This window comes from Pseudophryne corroboree, chromosome 6, assembly GCF_028390025.1.
Source record: "Pseudophryne corroboree isolate aPseCor3 chromosome 6, aPseCor3.hap2, whole genome shotgun sequence".
In the NCBI taxonomy this organism is placed as follows: Eukaryota; Metazoa; Chordata; class Amphibia; order Anura; family Myobatrachidae; genus Pseudophryne; species Pseudophryne corroboree.
The window spans coordinates 92,847,595-92,862,046 of record NC_086449.1 but is presented as its reverse complement, the minus strand read 5'-3'; the positions used below and the strand labels follow the sequence as shown (position 1 = coordinate 92,862,046).

At 37.0% G+C, this 14,452-nt stretch overlaps 18 non-coding genes across 18 annotated transcripts; 14 read left to right on the top strand and 4 right to left on the bottom strand.

Moving 5' to 3' along the window:
* The first annotated feature begins 781 nt into the window (after positions 1 to 781).
* Positions 782 to 854, top strand: TRNAM-CAU (transfer RNA methionine (anticodon CAU)). Its single transcript has one exon. It is a non-coding gene; the product is annotated as a tRNA-Met (tRNA).
* A 962-nt stretch (positions 855 to 1,816) lies between these two features.
* On the top strand, positions 1,817 to 1,889 carry TRNAM-CAU (transfer RNA methionine (anticodon CAU)). Its single transcript has one exon. It is a non-coding gene; the product is annotated as a tRNA-Met (tRNA).
* A 777-nt stretch (positions 1,890 to 2,666) lies between these two features.
* Positions 2,667 to 2,738, bottom strand: TRNAE-UUC (transfer RNA glutamic acid (anticodon UUC)). Its single transcript has one exon. It is a non-coding gene; the product is annotated as a tRNA-Glu (tRNA).
* Positions 2,739 to 2,852: 114 nt separating this feature from the next.
* TRNAM-CAU (transfer RNA methionine (anticodon CAU)) lies at positions 2,853 to 2,925 on the top strand. The gene has a single exon. It is a non-coding gene; the product is annotated as a tRNA-Met (tRNA).
* A 963-nt stretch (positions 2,926 to 3,888) lies between these two features.
* On the top strand, positions 3,889 to 3,961 carry TRNAM-CAU (transfer RNA methionine (anticodon CAU)). Its single transcript has one exon. It is a non-coding gene; the product is annotated as a tRNA-Met (tRNA).
* Positions 3,962 to 4,922: 961 nt separating this feature from the next.
* TRNAM-CAU (transfer RNA methionine (anticodon CAU)) lies at positions 4,923 to 4,995 on the top strand. The gene has a single exon. It is a non-coding gene; the product is annotated as a tRNA-Met (tRNA).
* Positions 4,996 to 5,957: 962 nt separating this feature from the next.
* Positions 5,958 to 6,030, top strand: TRNAM-CAU (transfer RNA methionine (anticodon CAU)). Its single transcript has one exon. It is a non-coding gene; the product is annotated as a tRNA-Met (tRNA).
* A 776-nt stretch (positions 6,031 to 6,806) lies between these two features.
* On the bottom strand, positions 6,807 to 6,878 carry TRNAE-UUC (transfer RNA glutamic acid (anticodon UUC)). Its single transcript has one exon. It is a non-coding gene; the product is annotated as a tRNA-Glu (tRNA).
* A 114-nt stretch (positions 6,879 to 6,992) lies between these two features.
* On the top strand, positions 6,993 to 7,065 carry TRNAM-CAU (transfer RNA methionine (anticodon CAU)). Its single transcript has one exon. It is a non-coding gene; the product is annotated as a tRNA-Met (tRNA).
* A 777-nt stretch (positions 7,066 to 7,842) lies between these two features.
* TRNAE-UUC (transfer RNA glutamic acid (anticodon UUC)) lies at positions 7,843 to 7,914 on the bottom strand. The gene has a single exon. It is a non-coding gene; the product is annotated as a tRNA-Glu (tRNA).
* Positions 7,915 to 8,028: 114 nt separating this feature from the next.
* On the top strand, positions 8,029 to 8,101 carry TRNAM-CAU (transfer RNA methionine (anticodon CAU)). The gene has a single exon. It is a non-coding gene; the product is annotated as a tRNA-Met (tRNA).
* Positions 8,102 to 9,064: 963 nt separating this feature from the next.
* On the top strand, positions 9,065 to 9,137 carry TRNAM-CAU (transfer RNA methionine (anticodon CAU)). The gene has a single exon. It is a non-coding gene; the product is annotated as a tRNA-Met (tRNA).
* A 963-nt stretch (positions 9,138 to 10,100) lies between these two features.
* On the top strand, positions 10,101 to 10,173 carry TRNAM-CAU (transfer RNA methionine (anticodon CAU)). The gene has a single exon. It is a non-coding gene; the product is annotated as a tRNA-Met (tRNA).
* Positions 10,174 to 11,135: 962 nt separating this feature from the next.
* On the top strand, positions 11,136 to 11,208 carry TRNAM-CAU (transfer RNA methionine (anticodon CAU)). The gene has a single exon. It is a non-coding gene; the product is annotated as a tRNA-Met (tRNA).
* Positions 11,209 to 11,985: 777 nt separating this feature from the next.
* Positions 11,986 to 12,057, bottom strand: TRNAE-UUC (transfer RNA glutamic acid (anticodon UUC)). The gene has a single exon. It is a non-coding gene; the product is annotated as a tRNA-Glu (tRNA).
* A 114-nt stretch (positions 12,058 to 12,171) lies between these two features.
* TRNAM-CAU (transfer RNA methionine (anticodon CAU)) lies at positions 12,172 to 12,244 on the top strand. Its single transcript has one exon. It is a non-coding gene; the product is annotated as a tRNA-Met (tRNA).
* A 963-nt stretch (positions 12,245 to 13,207) lies between these two features.
* Positions 13,208 to 13,280, top strand: TRNAM-CAU (transfer RNA methionine (anticodon CAU)). Its single transcript has one exon. It is a non-coding gene; the product is annotated as a tRNA-Met (tRNA).
* Positions 13,281 to 14,241: 961 nt separating this feature from the next.
* On the top strand, positions 14,242 to 14,314 carry TRNAM-CAU (transfer RNA methionine (anticodon CAU)). The gene has a single exon. It is a non-coding gene; the product is annotated as a tRNA-Met (tRNA).
* The last annotated feature ends 138 nt before the right edge of the window (positions 14,315 to 14,452 follow it).

The following is a 14,452-nucleotide window of genomic DNA, read 5'->3' as shown; positions in this document are numbered from 1 at the left end:
AAAGAAAAGATGTCAAATAACTCATCCAAGATCTACCCCATTTAGGGGAAAACAAGCATAAAGCATTTTTCATTCTATTTGTCATGACTGTAGTCCTCAGAACAGTGTATTGGAACTTAAGAGTTAAAACTCTGTTTCTTGTAAAGTTGCCAGAACACCTATCCGGATTGAAGGAATTTTCTTTTTATAACAGGACTTAACATCTGTAAATTTGTTTTAACGCCAAAGGATTTTAGACCATAACTAATGGAAAAGGTGTTTTCAGATCACTTGACACATTTGTAACTTTTTTTTATTTTATTTTTCATGCAGCTGGAATCAATGATGGAAAAGGGGAGCATAATGCATTGTTCTATTCTTTGTGATTTTTGTCCTCAGAGAGCCCATTTCTCACAGTTTCATAATACCTGGAAATTTTACCGTTGATAAGGCCAATGATAATGGCACAGCAGTTGCCCAAAACCTTTTCACAATTAGTAGCAGTGGATCACGTCTGCAATTGGAACCACATCAGACACAAGGAAACATCTGGCTACAACTATTAGTTTTTGTTCCTCTGCTTTTGAATCTGTTTAGAAACAACAATAAGATTCCATTCCCATACCGGGAGTCGAACCCGAGCCGCCTGGGTGAAAACCAGGAATTCTTACCTCTAGACCATATGGGAAGCTGAAATAAATCTCCTTCAAAGTTTCATACAAGGAAAACATTTTTACTGATATAGGAAATTTGTTAATCCAAAATGCCTCACCTTTTCTAATCCAAAAATAAGCCTACAGTTGCCTTGTTAGCGCAGTTGGTAGCGCGTCAGTCTCATAATCTGAAGGTCGTGAGTTCAAGCCTCACACAGGGCATTTTTATTGATGTCTATTTTGGGAGCATGGCATTGCAATATGAGAGATGCAGTCCTGTTTCTAACAAACTAGACTGATAGCATCAAAATGTTACCTTTCAGAAAGAGTTGTGTCATCTGTTTATAATTGCAGATAAGCTTTAATAATTCACCTGACCTATAAAAGATTTCAGACCAGCAATAAAAGAAAAGATGTCAAATAACTCATCCAAGATGTACCCAATTAGGGGAAAAAAAGCATAAAGCATTTTTCATTCTATTTGTCATGACTGTTGTCCTCAGAACAGTGCATTGTAACTTGAGAGTTAAAACTCTGTTTCTTGTAAAGTTGCCAGAACACCTATCCGGATTGAAGGAATTTTCTCTTTATAACAGGAGTTAACATCTGTAAATTTGTTTTAACGCCAAAGGATTTTAGACCATAACTAATGGAAAAGGTGTTTTCAGATCACTTGACACATTTGTAACATTTTTTTATTTTATTTTTCATGCAGCTGGAATCAATGATGGAAAAGGGGAGCATAATGCATTGTTCTATTCTTTGTGATTTTTGTCCTCAGAGAGCCCATTTCTCACAGTTTCATAATACCTAGAAATTTTACCTGTGATAAGGCCAATGATAATGGCACAGCAGTTGCCCAAAACCTCATCACAATTAGTAGCAGTGGATCACGTCTGCAATTGGAACCACATCAGACACAAGGAAACATCTGGCTACAACTATTAGTTTTTGTTCCTCTGCTTTTGAATCTATTTAGAAACAACAATAAGATTCCATTCCCATACCGGGAGTCGAACCCGAGCCGCCTGGGTGAAAACCAGGAATTCTTACCTCTAGACCATATGGGAAGCTGAAGTAAATCTCCTTCAAAGTTTCATACAAGGAAAACATTTTTACTGATTTAGGAAATTTGTTAAACCAAAATGCCTCACCTTTTCTAATCCAAATCTAAGGCTACAGTTGCCTTGTTAGCGCAGTTGGTAGCGCGTCAGTCTCATAATCTGAAGGTCGTGAGTTCAAGCCTCACACAGGGCATTTTTATTGATGTCTGTTTTGGGAGCATGGCATTACAATATGAGAGATGCAGTCCTGTTTCTAACAAACTAGACTGATTGCATCAAAATGTTACCTTTCAGAAAGATTTGTGTCATCTGTTTATAATTGCAGATAAGCTTTAATAATTCACCTGACCTATAAAAGATTTCAGACCAGCAATAAAAGAAAAGATGTCAAATAACTCATCCAAGATGTACCCCATTTAGGGGAAAACAAGCATAAAGCATTTTTCATTCTATTTGTCATGACTGTAGTCCTCAGAACAATGTATTGGAACTTGAGAGTTAAAACTCTGTTTCTTGTAAAGTTGCCAGAACACCTATCCGGATTGAAGGAATTTTCTCTTTATAACAGGACTTAACATCTGTAAATTTGTTTTAACGCCAAAGGATTTTAGACCATAACTAATGGAAAAGGTGTTTTCAGATCACTTGACACATTTGTAACATTTTTTTATTTTATTTTTCATGCAGCTGGAATCAATGATGGAAAAGGGGAGCATAATGCATTGTTCTATTCTTTGTGATTTTTGTCCTCAGAGAGCCCATTTCTCACAGTTTCATAATACCTGATAATTTTACCTTTGATAAGGCCAATGATAATGGCACAGCAGTTGCCCAAAACCTTGTCACAATTAGTAGCAGTGGATCACGTCTGCAATTGGAACCACATTAGACACGAGGAAACATCTGGCTACAACTATTAGTTTTTGTTCCTCTGCTTTTGAATCTGTTTAGAAACAACAATAAGATTCCATTCCCATACCGGGAGTCGAACCCGGGCCGCCTGGGTGAAAACCAGGAATCCTTACCGCTAGACCATATGGGAAGCTGAAATAAATCTCCTTCAAAGTTTCATACAAGGAAAACATTTTTACTGATATAGGAAATTTGTTAATCCAAAATGCCTCACCTTTTCTAATCCAAAAATAAGCCTACAGTTGCCTTGTTAGCGCAGTTTGTAGCGCGTCAGTCTCATAATCTGAAGGTCGTGAGTTCAAGCCTCACACAGGGCATTTTTATTGATGTCTGTTTTGGGAGCATGGCATTACAATATGAGAGATGCAGTCCTGTTTCTAACAAACTAGACTGATTGCATCAAAATGTTACCTTTCAGAAAGAGTTTTGTCATCTGTTTATAATTGCAGATAAGCTTTAATAATTCACCTGACCTATAAAAGATTTCAGACCAGCAATAAAAGAAAAGATGTCAAATAACTCATCCAAGATCTACCCCATTTAGGGGAAAACAAGCATAAAGCATTTTTCATTCTATTTGTCATGACTGTAGTCCTCAGAACAGTGTATTGGAACTTAAGAGTTAAAACTCTGTTTCTTGTAAAGTTGCCAGAACACCTATCCGGATTGAAGGAATTTTCTTTTTATAACAGGACTTAACATCTGTAAATTTGTTTTAACGCCAAAGGATTTTAGACCATAACTAATGGAAAAGGTGTTTTCAGATCACTTGACACATTTGTAACTTTTTTTTATTTTATTTTTCATGCAGCTGGAATCAATGATGGAAAAGGGGAGCATAATGCATTGTTCTATTCTTTGTGATTTTTGTCCTCAGACAGCCCATTTCTCACAGTTTCATAATACCTGGAAATTTTACCGTTGATAAGGCCAATGATAATGGCACAGCAGTTGCCCAAAACCTTTTCACAATTAGTAGCAGTGGATCACGTCTGCAATTGGAACCACATCAGACACAAGGAAACATCTGGCTACAACTATTAGTTTTTGTTCCTCTGCTTTTGAATCTGTTTAGAAACAACAATAAGATTCCATTCCCATACCGGGAGTCGAACCCGGGCCGCTTGGGTGAAAACCAGGAATCCTTACCGCTAGAACATATGGGAAGCTGAAATAAATCTCCTTCAAAGTTTCATACAAGGAAATCATTTTTACTGATATAGGAAATTTGTTAATCCAAAATGCCTCACCTTTTCTAATCCAAAAATAAGCCTACAGTTGCCTTGTTAGCGCAGTTGGTAGCGCGTCAGTCTCATAATCTGAAGGTCGTGAGTTCAAGCCTCACACAGGGCATTTTTATTGATGTCTATTTTGGGAGCATGGCATTGCAATATGAGAGATGCAGTCCTGTTTCTAAAAAACTAGACTGATAGCATCAAAATGTTACCTTTCAGAAAGAGTTGTGTCATCTGTTTATAATTGCAGATAAGCTTTAATAATTCACCTGACCTATAAAAGATTTCAGACCAGCAATAAAAGAAAAGATGTCAAATAACTCATCCAAGATGTACCCAATTAGGGGGAAAAAAGCATAAAGCATTTTTCACTCTATTTGTCATGACTGTTGTCCTCAGAACAGTGCATTGTAACTTGAGAGTTAAAACTCTGTTTCTTGTAAAGTTGCCAGAACACCTATCCGGATTGAAGGAATTTTCTCTTTATAACAGGAGTTAACATCTGTAAATTTGTTTTAACGCCAAAGGATTTTAGACCATAACTAATGGAAAAGGTGTTTTCAGATCACTTGACACATTTGTAACATTTTTTATTTTATTTTTTATGCAGCTGGAATCAATGATGGAAAAGGGGAGCATAATACATTGTTCTATTCTTTGTGATTTTTGTCCTCAGAGAGCCTATTTCTCACAGTTTCATGATACCTGGAAATTTTACCTTTGATAAGGCCAATGATAATGGCACAGCAGTTGCCCAAAACCTTGTCACAATTAGTAGCAGTGGATCACGTCTGCAATTGGAACCACATCAGACACAAGGAAACATCTGGCTACAACTATTAGTTTTTGTTCCTCTGCTTTTGAATCTGTTTAGAAACAACAATAAGATTCCATTCCCATACCGGGAGTCGAACACAAGCCGCCTGGGTGAAAACCAGGAATCTTTACCGCTAGACCATATGGGAAGCTGAAATAAATCTCCTTCAAAGTTTCATACAAGGAAAACATTTTTACTGATATAGGAAATTTGTTAATCCAAAATGCCTCACCTTTTCTAATCCAAAAATAAGCCTACAGTTGCCTAGTTAGCGCAGTTGGTAGCGCGTCAGTCTCATAATCTGAAGGTCGTGAGTTCAAGCCTCACACAGGGCGTTTTTATTGATGTCTATTTTGGGAGCATGGCATTGCAATATGAGAGATGCAGTCCTGTTTCTAACAAACTAGACTGATAGCATCAAAATGTTACTTTTCAGAAAGAGTTGTGTCATCTGTTTATAATTGCAGATAAGCTTTAATAATTCACCTGACCTATAAAAGATTTCAGACCAGCAATAAAAGAAAAGATGTCAAATAACTCATCCAAGATGTACCCATTTAGGGGGAAAAAAGCATAAAGCATTTTTCATTCTATTTGTCATGACTGTTGTCCTCAGAACAGTGCATTGTAACTTGAGAGTTAAAACTCCGTTTCTTGTAAAGTTGCCAGAACACCTATCTGGATTGAAGGAATTTTCTCTTTATAACAGGAGTTAACATCTGTAAATTTGTTTTAACGCCAAAGGATTTTAGACCATAACTAATGGAAAAGGTGTTTTCAGATCACTTGACACATTTGTAACATTTTTTTATTTTATTTTTCATGCAGCTGGAATCAATGATGGAAAAGGGGAGCATAATGCATTGTTCTATTCTTTGTGATTTTTGTCCTCAGAGAGCCCATTTCTCACAGTTTCATGATACCTGGAAATTTTACCTTTGATAAGGCCAATGATAATGGCACAGCAGTTGCCCAAAACCTTGTCACAATTAGTAGCAGTGGATCACGTCTGCAATTGGAACCACATCAGACACAAGGAAACATCTGGCTACAACTATTAGTTTTTGTTCCTCTGCTTTTGAATCTGTTTAGAAACAACAATAAGATTCCATTCCCATACCGGGAGTCGAACACAAGCCGCCTGGGTGAAAACCAGGAATCCTTACCGCTAGACCATATGGGAAGCTGAAATAAATCTCCTTCAAAGTTTCATACAAGGAAAACATTTTTACTGATATAGGAAATTTGTTAATCCAAAATGCCTCACCTTTTCTAATCCAAAAATAAGCCTACAGTTGCCTAGTTAGCGCAGTTGGTAGCGCGTCAGTCTCATAATCTGAAGGTCGTGAGTTCAAGCCTCACACAGGGCATTTTTATTGATGTCTATTTTGGGAGCATGGCATTGCAATATGAGAGATGCAGTCCTGTTTCTAACAAACTAGACTGATAGCATCAAAATGTTACCTTTCAGAAAGAGTTGTGTCATCTGTTTATAATTGCAGATAAGCTTTAATAATTCACCTGACCTATAAAAGATTTCAGACCAGCAATAAAAGAAAAGATGTCAAATAACTCATCCAAGATGTACCCATTTAGGGGGAAAAAAGCATAAAGCATTTTTCATTCTATTTGTCATGACTGTTGTCCTCAGAACAGTGCATTGTAACTTGAGAGTTAAAACTCCGTTTCTTGTAAAGTTGCCAGAACACCTATCTGGATTGAAGGAATTTTCTCTTTATAACAGGAGTTAACATCTGTAAATTTGTTTTAACGCCAAAGGATTTTAGACCATAACTAATGGAAAAGGTGTTTTCAGATCACTTGACACATTTGTAACTTTTTTTTATTTTATTTTTCATGCAGCTGGAATCAATGATGGAAAAGGGGAGCATAATGCATTGTTCTATTCTTTGTGATTTTTGTCCTCAGAGAGCCCATTTCTCACAGTTTCATAATACCTAGAAATTTTACTTGTGATAAGGCCAATAATAATGGCACAGCAGTTGCCCAAAACCTCATCACAATTAGTAGCAGTGGATCACGTCTGCAATTGGAACCACATCAGACACAAGGAAACATCTGGCTACAACTATTAGTTTTTGTTCCTCTGCTTTTGAATCTGTTTAGAAACAACAATAAGATTCCATTCCCATACCGGGAGTCGAACCCGGGCCACCTGGGTGAAAACCAGGAATCCTTACCGCTAGACCATATGGGAAGCTGAAATAAATCTCCTTCAAAGTTTCATACAAGGAAAACATTTTTACTGATATCGGAAATTTGTTAAACCAAAATGCCTCACCTTTTCTAATCCAAATCTAAGGCTACAGTTGCCTTGTTAGCGCAGTTGGTAGCGCGTCAGTCTCATAATCTGAAGGTCGTGAGTTCAAGCCTCACACAGGGCATTTTTATTGATGTCTGTTTTGGGAGCATGGCATTACAATATGAGAGATGCAGTCCTGTTTCTAACAAACTAGACTGATTGCATCAAAATGTTACCTTTCAGAAAGAGTTGTGTCATCTGTTTATAATTGCAGATAAGCTTTAATAATTCACCTGACCTATAAAAGATTTCAGACCAGCAATAAAAGAAAAGATGTCAAATAACTCATCCAAGATCTACCCCATTTAGGGGAAAACAAGCATAAAGCATTTTTCATTCTATTTGTCATGACTGTAGTCCTCAGAACAGTGTATTGGAACTTAAGAGTTAAAACTCTGTTTCTTGTAAAGTTGCCAGAACACCTATCCGGATTGAAGGAATTTTCTTTTTATAACAGGACTTAACATCTGTAAATTTGTTTTAACGCCAAAGGATTTTAGACCATAACTAATGGAAAAGGTGTTTTCAGATCACTTGACACATTTGTAACTTTTTTTTATTTTACTTTTCATGCAGCTGGAATCAATGATGGAAAAGGGGAGCATAATGCATTGTTCTATTCTTTGTGATTTTTGTCCTCAGAGAGCCCATTTCTCACAGTTTCATAATACCTGGAAATTTTACCGTTGATAAGGCCAATGATAATGGCACAGCAGTTGCCCAAAACCTTGTCACAATTAGTAGCAGTGGATCACATCTGCAATTGGAACCACATCAGACACAAGGAAACATCTGGCTACAACTATTAGTTTTTGTTCCTCTGCTTTTGAATCTGTTTAGAAACAACAATAAGATTCCATTCCCATACCGGGAGTCGAACCCGGGCCGCCTGGGTGAAAACCAGGAATCCTTACCGCCAGACCATATGGGAAGCTGAAATAAATCTCCTTCAAAGTTTCATACAAGGAAAACATTTTTACTGATATAGGAAATTTGTTAATCCAAAATGCCTCACCTTTTCTAATCCAAAAATAAGCCTACAGTTGCCTTGTTAGCGCAGTTGGTAGCGCGTCAGTCTCATAATCTGAAGGTCGTGAGTTCAAGCCTCACACAGGGCATTTTTATTGATGTCTATTTTGGGAGCATGGCATTGCAATATGAGAGATGCAGTCCTGTTTCTAACAAACTAGACTGATAGCATCAAAATGTTACCTTTCAGAAAGAGTTGTGTCATCTGTTTATAATTGCAGATAAGCTTTAATAATTCACCTGACCTATAAAAGATTTCAGACCAGCAATAAAAGAAAAGATGTCAAATAACTCATCCAAGATGTACCCCATTTAGAGGAAAACAAGCATAAAGCATTTTTCATTCTATTTGTCATGACTGTAGTCCTCAGAACAGTGTATTGGAACTTGAGAGTTAAAACTCTGTTTCTTGTAAAGTTGCCAGAACACCTATCCGGATTGAAGGAATTTTCTCTTTATAACAGGACTTAACATCTGTAAATTTGTTTTAACGCCAAAGGATTTTAGACCATAACTAATGGAAAAGGTGTTTTCAGATCACTTGACACATTTGTAACATTTTTTTATTTTATTTTTCATGCAGCTGGAATCAATGATGGAAAAGGGGAGCATAATGCATTGTTCTATTCTTTGTGATTTTTGTCCTCAGAGAGCCCATTTCTCACAGTTTCATAATACCTGGAAATTTTACCTTTGATAAGGCCAATGATAATGGCACAGCAGTTGCCCAAAACCTTGTCACAATTAGTAGCAGTGGATCACGTCTGCAATTGGAACCACATCAGACACAAGGAAACATCTGGCTACAACTATTAGTTTTTGTTCCTCTGCTTTTGAATCTGTTTAGAAACAACAATAAGATTCCATTCCCATACCGTGAGTCGAACCTGGGCCGCCTGGGTGAAAACCAGGAATCCTTACCGCTAGACCATATGGGAAGCTGAAATAAATCTCCTTCAAAGTTTCATACAAGGAAAACATTTTTACTGATATAGGAAATTTGTTAATCCAAAATGCCTCACCTTTTCTAATCCAAAAATAAGCCTACAGTTGCCTTGTTAGCGCAGTTGGTAGCGCGTCAGTCTCATAATCTGAAGGTCGTGAGTTCAAGCCTCACACAGGGCATTTTTATTGATGTCTATTTTGGGAGCATGGCATTGCAATATGAGAGATGCAGTCCTGTTTCTAACAAACTAGACTGATAGCATCAAAATGTTACCTTTCAGAAAGAGTTGTGTCATCTGTTTATAATTGCAGATAAGCTTTAATAATTCACCTGACCTATAAAAGATTTCAGACCAGCAATAAAAGAAAAGATGTCAAATAACTCATCCAAGATCTACCCCATTTAGGGGAAAACAAGCATAAAGCATTTTTCATTCTATTTGTCATGACTGTAGTCCTCAGAACAGTGTATTGGAACTTAAGAGTTAAAACTCTGTTTCTTGTAAAGTTGCCAGAACACCTATCCGGATTGAAGGAATTTTCTTTTTATAACAGGACTTAACATCTGTAAATTTGTTTTAACGCCAAAGGATTTTAGACCATAACTAATGGAAAAGGTGTTTTCAGATCACTTGACACATTTGTAACTTTTTTTTATTTTATTTTTCATGCAGCTGGAATCAATGATGGAAAAGGGGAGCATAATGCATTGTTCTATTCTTTGTGATTTTTGTCCTCAGAGAGCCCATTTCTCACAGTTTCATAATACCTGGAAATTTTACCGTTGATAAGGCCAATGATAATGGCACAGCAGTTGCCCAAAACCTTTTCACAATTAGTAGCAGTGGATCACGTCTGCAATTGGAACCACATCAGACACAAGGAAACATCTGGCTACAACTATTAGTTTTTGTTCCTCTGCTTTTGAATCTGTTTAGAAACAACAATAAGATTCCATTCCCATACCGGGAGTCGAACCCGAGCCGCCTGGGTGAAAACCAGGAATTCTTACCTCTAGACCATATGGGAAGCTGAAATAAATCTCCTTCAAAGTTTCATACAAGGAAAACATTTTTACTGATATAGGAAATTTGTTAATCCAAAATGCCTCACCTTTTCTAATCCAAAAATAAGCCTACAGTTGCCTTGTTAGCGCAGTTGGTAGCGCGTCAGTCTCATAATCTGAAGGTCGTGAGTTCAAGCCTCACACAGGGCATTTTTATTGATGTCTATTTTGGGAGCATGGCATTGCAATATGAGAGATGCAGTCCTGTTTCTAACAAACTAGACTGATAGCATCAAAATGTTACCTTTCAGAAAGAGTTGTGTCATCTGTTTATAATTGCAGATAAGCTTTAATAATTCACCTGACCTATAAAAGATTTCAGACCAGCAATAAAAGAAAAGATGTCAAATAACTCATCCAAGATGTACCCAATTAGGGGAAAAAAAGCATAAAGCATTTTTCATTCTATTTGTCATGACTGTTGTCCTCAGAACAGTGCATTGTAACTTGAGAGTTAAAACTCTGTTTCTTGTAAAGTTGCCAGAACACCTATCCGGATTGAAGGAATTTTCTCTTTATAACAGGAGTTAACATCTGTAAATTTGTTTTAACGCCAAAGGATTTTAGACCATAACTAATGGAAAAGGTGTTTTCAGATCACTTGACACATTTGTAACATTTTTTTATTTTATTTTTTATGCAGCTGGAATCAATGATGGAAAAGGGGAGCATAATGCATTGTTCTATTCTTTGTGATTTTTGTCCTCAGAGAGCCCATTTCTCACAGTTTCATAATACCTAGAAATTTTACCTGTGATAAGGCCAATGATAATGGCACAGCAGTTGCCCAAAACCTCATCACAATTAGTAGCAGTGGATCACGTCTGCAATTGGAACCACATCAGACACAAGGAAACATCTGGCTACAACTATTAGTTTTTGTTCCTCTGCTTTTGAATCTATTTAGAAACAACAATAAGATTCCATTCCCATACCGGGAGTCGAACCCGAGCCGCCTGGGTGAAAACCAGGAATTCTTACCTCTAGACCATATGGGAAGCTGAAGTAAATCTCCTTCAAAGTTTCATACAAGGAAAACATTTTTACTGATTTAGGAAATTTGTTAAACCAAAATGCCTCACCTTTTCTAATCCAAATCTAAGGCTACAGTTGCCTTGTTAGCGCAGTTGGTAGCGCGTCAGTCTCATAATCTGAAGGTCGTGAGTTCAAGCCTCACACAGGGCATTTTTATTGATGTCTGTTTTGGGAGCATGGCATTACAATATGAGAGATGCAGTCCTGTTTCTAACAAACTAGACTGATTGCATCAAAATGTTACCTTTCAGAAAGATTTGTGTCATCTGTTTATAATTGCAGATAAGCTTTAATAATTCACCTGACCTATAAAAGATTTCAGACCAGCAATAAAAGAAAAGATGTCAAATAACTCATCCAAGATGTACCCCATTTAGGGGAAAACAAGCATAAAGCATTTTTCATTCTATTTGTCATGACTGTAGTCCTCAGAACAATGTATTGGAACTTGAGAGTTAAAACTCTGTTTCTTGTAAAGTTGCCAGAACACCTATCCGGATTGAAGGAATTTTCTCTTTATAACAGGACTTAACATCTGTAAATTTGTTTTAACGCCAAAGGATTTTAGACCATAACTAATGGAAAAGGTGTTTTCAGATCACTTGACACATTTGTAACATTTTTTTATTTTATTTTTCATGCAGCTGGAATCAATGATGGAAAAGGGGAGCATAATGCATTGTTCTATTCTTTGTGATTTTTGTCCTCAGAGAGCCCATTTCTCACAGTTTCATAATACCTGATAATTTTACCTTTGATAAGGCCAATGATAATGGCACAGCAGTTGCCCAAAACCTTGTCACAATTAGTAGCAGTGGATCACGTCTGCAATTGGAACCACATTAGACACAAGGAAACATCTGGCTACAACTATTAGTTTTTGTTCCTCTGCTTTTGAATCTGTTTAGAAACAACAATAAGATTCCATTCCCATACCGGGAGTCGAACCCGGGCCGCCTGGGTGAAAACCAGGAATCCTTACCGCTAGACCATATGGGAAGCTGAAATAAATCTCCTTCAAAGTTTCATACAAGGAAAACATTTTTACTGATATAGGAAATTTGTTAATCCAAAATGCCTCACCTTTTCTAATCCAAAAATAAGCCTACAGTTGCCTTGTTAGCGCAGTTTGTAGCGCGTCAGTCTCATAATCTGAAGGTCGTGAGTTCAAGCCTCACACAGGGCATTTTTATTGATGTCTGTTTTGGGAGCATGGCATTACAATATGAGAGATGCAGTCCTGTTTCTAACAAACTAGACTGATTGCATCAAAATGTTACCTTTCAGAAAGAGTTGTGTCATCTGTTTATAATTGCAGATAAGCTTTAATAATTCACCTGACCTATAAAAGATTTCAGACCAGCAATAAAAGAAAAGATGTCAAATAACTCATCCAAGATCTACCCCATTTAGGGGAAAACAAGCATAAAGCATTTTTCATTCTATTTGTCATGACTGTAGTCCTCAGAACAGTGTATTGGAACTTAAGAGTTAAAACTCTGTTTCTTGTAAAGTTGCCAGAACACCTATCCGGATTGAAGGAATTTTCTTTTTATAACAGGACTTAACATCTGTAAATTTGTTTTAACGCCAAAGGATTTTAGACCATAACTAATGGAAAAGGTGTTTTCAGATCACTTGACACATTTGTAACTTTTTTTTATTTTATTTTTCATGCAGCTGGAATCAATGATGGAAAAGGGGAGCATAATGCATTGTTCTATTCTTTGTGATTTTTGTCCTCAGACAGCCCATTTCTCACAGTTTCATAATACCTGGAAATTTTACCGTTGATAAGGCCAATGATAATGGCACAGCAGTTGCCCAAAACCTTTTCACAATTAGTAGCAGTGGATCACGTCTGCAATTGGAACCACATCAGACACAAGGAAACATCTGGCTACAACTATTAGTTTTTGTTCCTCTGCTTTTGAATCTGTTTAGAAACAACAATAAGATTCCATTCCCATACCGGGAGTCGAACCCGGGCCGCTTGGGTGAAAACCAGGAATCCTTACCGCTAGAACATATGGGAAGCTGAAATAAATCTCCTTCAAAGTTTCATACAAGGAAATCATTTTTACTGATATAGGAAATTTGTTAATCCAAAATGCCTCACCTTTTCTAATCCAAAAATAAGCCTACAGTTGCCTTGTTAGCGCAGTTGGTAGCGCGTCAGTCTCATAATCTGAAGGTCGTGAGTTCAAGCCTCACACAGGGCATTTTTATTGATGTCTATTTTGGGAGCATGGCATTGCAATATGAGAGATGCAGTCCTGTTTCTAACAAACTAGACTGATAGCATCAAAATGTTACCTTTCAGAAAGAGTTGTGTCATCTGTTTATAATTGCAGATAAGCTTTAATAATTCACCTGACCTATAAAAGATTTCAGACCAGCAATAAAAGAAAAGATGTCAAATAACTCATCCAAGATGTACCCAATTAGGGGAAAAAAAGCATAAAGCATTTTTCACTCTATTTGTCATGACTGTTGTCCTCAGAACAGTGCATTGTAACTTGAGAGTTAAAACTCTGTTTCTTGTAAAGTTGCCAGAACACCTATCCGGATTGAAGGAATTTTCTCTTTATAACAGGAGTTAACATCTGTAAATTTGTTTTAACGCCAAAGGATTTTAGACCATAACTAATGGAAAAGGTGTTTTCAGATCACTTGACACATTTGTAACATTTTTTATTTTATTTTTTATGCAGCTGGAATCAATGATGGAAAAGGGGAGCATAATACATTGTTCTATTCTTTGTGATTTTTGTCCTCAGAGAGCCCATTTCTCACAGTTTCATGATACCTGGAAATTTTACCTTTGATAAGGCCAATGATAATGGCACAGCAGTTGCCCAAAACCTTGTCACAATTAGTAGCAGTGGATCACGTCTGCAATTGGAACCACATCAGACACAAGGAAACATCTGGCTACAACTATTAGTTTTTGTTCCTCTGCTTTTGAATCTGTTTAGAAACAACAATAAGATTCCATTCCCATACCGGGAGTCGAACACAAGCCGCCTGGGTGAAAACCAGGAATCTTTACCGCTAGACCATATGGGAAGCTGAAATAAATCTCCTTCAAAGTTTCATACAAGGAAAACATTTTTACTGATATAGGAAATTTGTTAATCCAAAATGCCTCACCTTTTCTAATCCAAAAATAAGCCTACAGTTGCCTAGTTAGCGCAGTTGGTAGCGCGTCAGTCTCATAATCTGAAGGTCGTGAGTTCAAGCCTCACACAGGGCGTTTTTATTGATGTCTATTTTGGGAGCATGGCATTGCAATATGAGAGATGCAGTCCTGTTTCTAACAAACTAGACTGATAGCATCAAAATGTTACTTTTCAGAAAGAGTTGTGTCATCTGTTTATAATTGCAGATAAGC